The sequence below is a fragment of the Chenopodium quinoa genome, unplaced genomic scaffold, assembly GCF_001683475.1.
Source record: "Chenopodium quinoa cultivar QQ74 unplaced genomic scaffold, ASM168347v1, whole genome shotgun sequence".
NCBI classification, from domain to species: Eukaryota; Viridiplantae; Streptophyta; class Magnoliopsida; order Caryophyllales; family Amaranthaceae; genus Chenopodium; species Chenopodium quinoa.
The window spans coordinates 486,663-497,279 of NW_018744369.1; positions in this window are offsets into that span (position 1 = coordinate 486,663).

The following is a 10,617-nucleotide window of genomic DNA, read 5'->3' on the forward strand; positions in this document are numbered from 1 at the left end:
TCGATTTCATTTAATTTGTTCACTTTGTATAATGATATATATGCACCGATTATGAACTAATTGAATCATATGGCAATTTAGCAATATCAAATTTTGCATCAAGTATATTGTTGTGTCTTTGGGAAGTACTTAAAAAAAAGTACATTTTTGACAATTAATAATTACACGAGTACTTGAAAAATGTAGATTTAAATAGTTACTTGAATAATTATGAAAATTTTACAGTAGTCATTTGAAATCATTTGAAATATGACTACTGCAATGTTTAATGATTATATAATATGTAGTTGATATGTTTTTTTCAAGTAATTAGTTATATTACTTTAATATTGGTATTAAATAGTATTATCGAATTTTTAGTTTCATTTATATTATTTTTATCAAATTTTTAGTTTCATTTATAATTTTTATTCTTACTTTATACTCCGTAGTTTCTTAATATAAAAATTATTTTATGTTAGATTAAAATTTTCAAAATATATATTTACATTGTAAATATTATAAGACTAATTGTAGCCATTTTATACCGTGAAAATATGAATATTAGATATGATTAAAATAATATGGTAGTCATTTTTTGAAGGAAAATTTGACAATTACCACCTTCTATTATGTCCATTTTAGCAATTACCACCCTTTTTTTTTTTGAAAATTACCACATTCTCTTTTCAAAAACATCAAAAGTTACCACCTTCTTGCCTCCCAACTATTACATGACGTTATCTTGGGCCCACCATTTACCTTCTCTCCCTATTTCCCTTCCATTTCTCATTCCTAACTCGATTCTCATCTCCCCTTTCACTTTTTTTCCCCCAAAAAATCAGAAACACTTCAATTCACTCCTCCAAATCAAAATTGACAAACAATTATTGGTGGTTTGGGGGAAAAAAAAGTGAAAGGGAAGATGAGAATCGAGTTAGGAATGAGAAATGGGAGGGAAGGGAAAGAATGAGTCCAAAATGACGTCATGTGATAATTGGGAGGCAAGAAGGTGGTAACTTTTGATGTTTTAAAAAATGGAAGGTGGTAATTTTCAAATAAAAAATAGAAGGTAGGAATTGCTAAAATGGACCTAATAGAAGGTGATAATTGTCAAATTTTCCTTTTTCAAACTACTACCGTAAAATCATCCGAATAATTAAGCTAAGATGATAGCACACTAAATAAAGATTTGCTCAAGATAATTAAAACAGGGTATTGGATAAATTATCAAGATTACTCAATAAACTTTAATTATACATATATACTGTAACATTAACACGACTACTTTATAGAAATGGTAGTAAATCGAACAATTTAGACAAAATACACATTACTCAACAAAGTTTGAAATAAATTGAACTCCATGATTCAATTATAAGAGAGGATGAAAATTACCATTGCACTACACAAGAATCTCTTATTCACATTTTAATCAACAAACTAATAATATTTGTTAATCCTGAAAAAGATACATTTTATTTACTAAGTAAGTCAGTCCTAATACTAAAACAAACTACATTTATTCATAAATCTAATTAAAGATGGTATTAACTAAACTAATTCAATCACTAACTGATTCAATTGCAACACTAACTGACTCAATTGCAACACTAACTTACTCAACTGCCATCCTAACTAACTCAACTGAAATACATAACTGTAAATGTTGATCAAAGTTCTACCAAGAAAAACAGAACCCCTTGAAGAAAAAAGATCTTGTTAATGCTCCTCCAACTCTTCCTCAGCGTCGTCTTCTCGACCGCCTTCATCTTCTCCATCATCGCCGATTTCTCGACCCTCTTCACCATTGTTGTTGTTGTTGTTGATCGAGTTGCGTCGACGACGTCTCTGCTCCTCCATCCACATAACTTTGCAGAACATCGAACAGTACAATTTAGAGTTCTTGAGTTCAATTTTACAATATAAACATACCTCATCTTTAATACTCTTTTCATTATCATATATCACAGATTCTGGCATTGGAATTATTAATGGTTTAATGATATACCCATATTCAGTGGTACCATCATTATTGGAGCGAATGCGAATAAGTTGTATCCCATGAACGTTAAAAACTTGTTCCCCTGATTCCTCAATATCTTTCTCTTTGTAACAATAAAGAGCGTTTGTTCTTTCCTTCAATGCTCGAATTACATTATGTCGTAAAGTTGTATGACGATCCGCGTCATCTTCCGTCAGCGAATGGCCGCCACAATCAGTGCAGAAATAAGCTTTAGCGTCTTTGCCTAATGACCTTGATGTGTCGAATTTGGCATTAATGAAGGGATGTAACGACGCTAGATTATTCATTCTAACTTGCATTTTTCTGACCAATCTAACTTTTATTTTTCTGACAATTTTTTAGTATTTTTGTGTCTTGGTTTTCTAAGGAAAATGATGGAAGTTTTAGTTTTTGGTGATGCAAATGAAGCGGTGAATTGTGTTCTTGAGTTAAAGATATATATAGAGCATTTCTTTCAAATGTGTAAGCTAATTACCCTGAAAAAACTCTCTTTAGAGATGCTCGAAGCTGGTGTAATGATATCAATATCAACATCAATTTCTTAATATTTTAATATAAATGATATGGAGTATTAATATCAATTGATAATTTTTTTTTTTAATATTTCATAATTTGTAGTAATAAACATTGAGCGCAATAAAAAAAAATTAATTCAATACCTCTATTATATATGCACTCGTGCAAAAGTATGAATTGCACTAGTAGTCTAGAATAATTTTTTTTTTCCCCTAATTCTTGGTACATATTATAAAATGACCGTGTACAAATCTTTCATAATACGAGTAGAAAATTGCGGGAAGTCTATAACTATATGCACGCGAAGGGTGCGTGGAATTTGAGTGTGGTAGCCAACCATTTTGAGATATACCCTTTATTAGGATGCACCATGGTCCATGGGTGTGTGGCTGTGTTGTTTTTAGAGTTGTCAAATCCCAACGTAACACCACAATTTGACTTAAACTTGTACTTACTCGTAACTTACTTAAATTCGAGAACATGTAAATCGAGCATAAGTCATAATTCTACTCACACGTGAAAAGATGCTTGTAATTAATTAGTCAATTATCTCATAGTTTTGATCCCTTTTGTCCATTCAGAAGATGTAACAAGATAGAACCAAGTCTAAATAATTAATAAGCGAAACTCAAATGTCATATAAAACTAGGTTGCACCTTAATAAAAATTCATGAACGTACAAGCTAAGTACGGTGACAAATTGCTATGCGATGGAGATTGCTTGATCAATCATATGAATGATTTCTTGATGTCGGTGTAATTTTATGCTTTATTTTTGCTATTACATATTACAATAGGCCAAATCTAGCTTTGTTTCGAAAATGTAGTGACTTCTTACTTGTTTTGGTATCCGTTCAATTTTAATAGTTACATTAAAATATGGAGATTCTAATAGACACTTAAACATACATGCTACTGGTTGCCAAAATTGAAAACAGGGTGTTGAAATCAAATGACCAAATCCAGATTTTCCAATTGATGAATTACCCAAATTACTCAAGAAAGTTAAATAATATTTTTTTTTGGCAAAATTATCAAGATTGTTACTCATTAACGTAAATTTTATTCAACACTAACACGACTTTTACAATGAAATAAAACAATTTAGACGATTACACAGATTACTCAAGAAATAAACCTTACTTGGTTGATGCAATATTGCAATAACAATAACACCATATCCTGCATGATTTATTATAATTCAACATCACGAAATCTACAAAACATCACTTCATTGTTTTTATCAATGGTAAATAATCCAACGTTTAACTACTAAATCAGTCTTAATACTGACATAAACCACCCCACATTTATTCATCATAAACCTAATTAAAGATGATACATACTGTCTTAAATAACACTCCTAAAGTCGCAACAAAGTTGATCAAATATACTAATTCTACTGTATCAAGATTCAACCATCACACTAATTAACTAACTCAATTGTAAGATTCAACTGTCATACTAACTAACTCAACTGTAAAATTCAACTGCCATACTAACTAATAACTCAGCTGCATATGATGATCTGATGACTACTAAAACCTAGAAAACAGAATTCCTCAACAAGACAGAGCTAGTTCAAGCTTGTCATCTTCTTGACCGCCTTCTCATTCGTCTTCTTGGCCTTCTTTATCACTGAATGTTCAGAACCTCCACCAAGTTGTATCGCCTTCCTCTTGTTCATCGCCTCGAGTCCACGAATCCCCTTCTTCTTCATCCAATGTAGTTTGCAAGACATCGAACAGTACGATGCAGGTTTCTCAATGTAAAATCCACAATTTAAGCATTCCCCATTAATTCTTGCTTTTTGACATGCCTTTGGCTCAATGAAACAGACATCAAAACCATAATCATGATGATAAACTTGTATTCCTGAATTGTCGAAAACCTCTAATTTCTGCATATCGTTTTCTTTGTAAGAAAAACCGCCGCCTTTTTTAATCTCATGTGCTCGAATTACTTTGTGATCATTGCTTATATGATCTTTACTCGCAACAGCTTTCGTCAACGACTCGCCGCCACACGTGAAGCAGAAATAAGCTCTGTCGCGGCAGCTTCGCTCAACGAAGAATTCCGCATTGATGAAGTCAAGAAGATTATTCATACTCACTTCCTCTGTTTTCTGCATTTTTCTTAAGTAAATTTTTTGAGTAATTTTTTTGGTTTCTTGATTTTGTTAGGAAATGATGGAGGTTTTAATTTTTGGTTATGCAAATGAAGAGGCTAATTGTTTTTTAGGAATTAAAGCTATATATAGAAAGCATTTCTAACATGTGATCGCTTAAAAAGTGTAAGATAAATTCCCCTGAGAAAATATGTTTATAGATGCTGGAAAATTGTTTTCTCCTTTTTCCCACTTTTATTTAGACATCATAGTAATTTTTTGATATTAATTTATTAAAAATGACTATTATTAAACTATTATTCTTGATTGTCTATGATATTTAATAAGTCACAATTATGCACACGAATTAATTATGCTCCTAGTTAAATTATACATTTTATAATGTGAAAATAGTTATAATCCATAAAAGCTTCTCATTTTCCTTGATTTGTTTGTCCATGGACCATAGTAATCCATTTAACATTATCGCGTATAATAATTTTGTACTCCGTATTATTTGGAAATATTAATAGGAATAATCTCATATATGTTACCGCTTTAATTTTCTCATATTGGTCCATCTTTCCATTAATTCAATATAATCCGACCTTTAACACTTACTTATCTTGTCATCATTTTTATCCATGACCTATTATTATACCTAATGGTAACCCTGTGCCTGTTCTGATTGACTGAATTGAATCGAAATAAAATAAACTGAATATTTTATGAGAGAAGGAAATTAAGAACTAAATTGAACTGAACTGAACTGACAAGTTAATCAGACACATGTCTCCACTAGACCATTACTACTCATGACCACCACTATCACTAACAACCACCATTACCCCTGACCACCAAACCTCAAGAACAGAGAAGGACCGATTGATCGATTTCTTTGGTTCACTTTATATAATGATATGCAATTAATAATTACAAGATTATTTGAACATATGGAGATTTTAATAATTACTTGAACAATGAAGATTTTAAAAAGTATGTTTCTGTACTTCTAGTCTTAGTAATATCTATAATTTTAGTAATTAAAATTTCTTTATTTGCATATAACTTAAAAATCCGAGCAATTGTTGGGGATTATTTAGTTTTTATTATTTTGTTTTCCTCTCATAACTACGCTAGTTTTCAATAAAATATAACTACGCTATTTTTCTTATAATTTTCTAATAATCCAACTACTACACGTTCATCTTCTTGTATAAAGTCAATGTCTCTAAATAATATGTGTCGGTCAAAGTATAATGCTTAAAAAACGAAGGGTTAGACATTTGAGGAAAGGCTCTTATATTCTTTGGACTGGCTCCCCGTACTCATTAAAAAAACTTATTAAACGATATTGCAATTGTTGAGCACCGAACATGCACCATATGTCCATATCTAATTACTTCGTACTTGTATATGTTATATCTAAATTTGCTTACAAAATGTAGTAATAACCTGTTAGAGTCCCTGAAAGTTTCAATCGAAAAAGTACATCATTGACAATTAAGTAATATCTTCTCCGTTACATGTTCGTAATAGTTACTTGAACATTATGAGATTTTAATAATAGTATCTTGATTTCTTGAACATATATATAAGTTCCGTAGCTTGTAAGTTGTAAACTAATAAAAACTAACGTGGTATTGTAATCAAATGATCAAACCACTTTTTCAATTACATCAAGAAATCATTTAGTAAATAATAATCTTTTGGGCAAAATTACCAAGATCGCTCAAGAAATTTAAAACTCTAATGTAACCCTACCACGACTCTTTCAAAGAAATGCTTAATCAAGCAATATGATTTAATACTATAGAGTAAAGAAAACGAACAAAATAGAATATCAATGTAAAAATAATTTTTATTGTCCACGCTCTATATGAATCTCTGAATATTGAAAAGACTGACGTTCAAGAAGAGGGCGAGGAGTCCGAACATGATTATTCTTGTCGAGGGGTTTCTGTTTTTCTGTGTAGAAATCATTTGATGAGCATATACATTTTAGTAAGCAGTGCAGTTGAGTTAGTTATTCTGACAGTTAACTGTCAGAATAACTAACTCAACTGCATACCAACTAAGCCATATATGCAAATCAGTTGATTTCTACCCAGAAAAATAAAACCCCTCTACAAGAATGATCATGTATGTCCAGGCTCCACGACCTCTTCCCGATTGTCGTCTTCGTTCTTCACCGCCTTCGCCTTCGCCTTCTCCTTCTCCTCAGCAGCTTCTTTCTTGGCCTTCTTCATCTTGTTCTTCGTCTTAAGTCCAAGACTTTGCAGGAAACCACCATCACAGTATCTGTCTTTTTTGTAACACAAACAACCGCCTTGTGTATACTTATGTGCTCGAATTACTTTAAGACCCATTGCTTTCATGATCTGTATTTGCAATATTTTTCGTTGAAAAAAGCTTTATCTTCCAAGTGTTACTCAACGGAGAATTGTGCTTTGATGAAGGCAAGGGATTTAGAAAGCAAGAAGATTATTCATGCTAGCTTATTTCTGTTTTCTGCATTTTTCTTCACTTTTTTATTATTGCTTTTTTGGATTTCTAAGATTTCGAAGGAAATTGGGGAGGTTTTTGTTGATTTTTTGTTGGACATATTGTTTTCTTGGAATTGAAATTGTATATATAGAGCAACAAATGTGTCGGTTAAGAAGAGTAAGATATTTTCCCCTGAAACTTCTCTGTTTGAGATATTAAGTTGGAAGTTGGAATAATATTAGCTCCTTTTCTTTCAAGTTTTAATACAAGTATATGTGTATAATCATCAATTGGTAATTTTTAAAAAATTAGAACGAGTAACATTCACAATGTGCGCAACATAGTAAGTTAAGTCCAGAAAACTTTTTTAGTTTGACTTTATGATAAAATTTTATGGTTGGTATTGAGAGCCTATAATGTACACCTGTGTATACGGTATACCTCGATGTATATAACAAATTCTAGTTGGAATTAGGAAAAATATTTTTCAGGTATAAATATTTGTACACTAATATTAAGAGTTATAAAATGACAAGTAATTTTAACGAGGAAATATAAGTAATGAAACATGTTTTGGGTGTTTTTGTCCCTCGGGAGAGTTACAACACGAAGACTGATCCGGGGTGAGCTGTACCTGCAAAACAAACAGAGACACCAGTTGGGTGGTGCTCCGCCTCCGACGCACAAGTTAGAAACTTGAAGGGAGAAAAAAGGTGCGGAAATTTAGGTAGGGATCTGCTCGGATTCCAAGCTCAGGATGTCTCTATCAAAGAGTAAATGTGTAATAAATGATCAAAACGTGCCCTCAAAATGAGGGACATCTCCCTATTTATAGGGTCTTTGGGAATTGTGCCCTTGATTAGGTTACTGAACCCTAATCATTGGTGGGCTGCGCCGTTTGGCGGCATTCTCGGGATTTGGGCCTGAAGGCCGCCTTTTCCCTTGATTTCGGGAATGACACGTGTCGAGCAGGGATTGGTTCATTTTAGACCAATCTGGAGATGACACGTGTCACCTTCTGATTGGGCCACGTGGCAGGGTAAAATTACCCTAAACAATTGCCCCTCACAGATGCAGACGGCCACAGACCCGAATTACAAGAGCGAAGGCTTAGGCGGCTCTGGAGAGATCCCCTCCGCACACCCCTTCAACCCCTGTAGACTCTTTTTTGGAAGAGTGTGACCAAGGCAGCGACGAGGCCGCCTCTGCCCCCATGGACCAAAGTGAGGGGGAGACGGAGAGCGACAGCTCCGCCTCTACCTCCGAGAGCAGCGATGACTTGCCCCCTCTTCCGGATAGCGAGGAGGAAGAAAGGAAAAAGTGGAGTGAGAAGGACGATCCCTTCAGCATCCACGTCTCCTCCAAGGACCGAATCCAGATGGGGGAGAACTTAGAGAACTTTAAGAAAATGCACCCGCTTGGAGACGGGTATAAGATCCGGGTGCCGCCTGAGCTGGGCACCGTCGCTTGGGGGGATGATCAAGAGAACGCCACCAACTATTTTGGCTGTTATGAGGCGGCGTTCAAAGCCGGCCTTCGCTTCCCCCTTCACCAGGCGGTGAAGGCAATTTTGAGAGGCTACGACCTTGGGGTCTGGCAACTTACCCCCAACTCCTGGACCAACATTCTGGGGTATGTTGCCGCCTGCGAGTTCCAAGGGCTTAACCCCGGCTGGGAAGCCTTTGCAAGCATGCATTACCTCAGTAGAAGCCCAGGCGGCTGGAGGGCGTGGTATACTCTAACCACACAGCCGCAATACATGATGACCTTGGACAAGGTCTCCAAGTTCGATGGCTGGAAGCACAGGTTCTACCTGATGTCAGCCCCGACCAGACGGGAAAATTATGAATTCTGTCTGTACAATAAGAAGCCCGACTTGTTGGGAAGGAAGTGCGCTCTTCCCCGGATCCCAGAGGAAGACTTTGACAAAATAATCAAGGCAGACTTTTTCGGCCTCACAGACGCAACTCTGTCAACCGGGGAAACAATAAAAGTCCCTAAGAATTGGATTCCCAAGAGCGCCTGGTTCAAGGATGAATGTTTCCTAGCCGCCTGCGGGCTAGGGCACATGTTTAATAAACGTATGCACCTGGTTTCACACCGTTTGTAGTATTTTTCTATCGGAATTGATTTATGATTCTGATCAATTTCTCTTTTTGCAGAAGAAGCGCTAAACATGTTGCAGTCGGAGAAAACTCCCAAGTGGTCTTCTGCGACCATCCGCAAAGATCTTGCGGAGAAAGCTGCGGCCGAGCTCAGGGCCAAGGTATTAAGCGCCTGACCCTTTCTTAAGTTTATTTTATAAACTGTCTTGCCCGGATACTAACCTTTACTTGTTTATTTTCACAGGGGGGGAGAAGTTGGGAAATCGTTTGAGAAGAATCTCAAACGGGCTAGAGAGGAGGCCCCAGCCGTTCTCAATAAAATAAAAAAGTTTGCCTCTGCGTCAACTCCTGGTGCCTCAGCCGGGGCTAAGACGATGCGGATATCGGGGCAACTCGAGAAGGTAGGCGGTAGCGTGTGCCTTGATCTTGTCAACCCCTTATCAGCAGCTGCAGGGTTCACCACGCCTGCAAGCGGTTCCCGCTTAGCCGACTCTGAAGGTAAGAACCCTTTTGAATCCCCGCTTGAGCTGGGGTGGCCTTTATGGGTGAAATTCCACTCCCAACAGACGTCATCCTCAGACGATTGGCAACAGATAGGTGCTGCCTTAGTTTCGCACTCATCACGTATTGATTGTGGTGCAGATCAATCTCCCCGATGGCCAGACGTCCAGAAGCACGCCAAGGCCATGTTGGATGCCGTCCGGAAGAGGGATAAGGACAATATCCCTGGGATAGAGACGTTCAATCTTGAACGCATTCTATCCCTTCTAGCTGAGGTAAGAAACTTGTCAATTCAATGTTATTTTTTCCAAGTAATTATCACGCCTGTAATTCTTATACTGCCTGCTTTTTGCAGGCCATGCTGCGGGTGGACGGGCTCAAACGCCCTTATTCTCGCAAACGGGAAGAGGTAAAAAGGGCCAAGAAGTCCGTCATAGACGCTGATAATATTGCTTTTCACTCAACTATCGTAAATGAACTTAAAACTAAAGCAATAATTATGACACAGGCGTCTAAAATCCAGCAGCTGGAGCTAGATCTGAAGGCGGCCGACCAGCGGGTAACGGATGCTGAGACGCCCAAGAAGGGAGCGGAGGAGGCTTAGAAGAAAGCAGACGAGAGCGTCAAACAGGCTGAAGAGGCGCTCAAGAAGACCCAGGAGGACCTTGGCAAACTGAAATCCAAGGTTGAGAGGCTGGAGAAGGATGCTGCTCAAGCTCAAAAAAACTTTGCAGCAACCTTGGAGGCGGAGCAAAACCGCCTTGTTGCTGAGAGTGATGCTGACAACGACGCCCGTATGAAAGTTGCTTGGGCTGCCTTGTACCCAGACGCTGATTATAGCATTTGGGCAATGGCACACAACTATGCCGAGTACGTGGTGTACTTGAGAGAGCAAG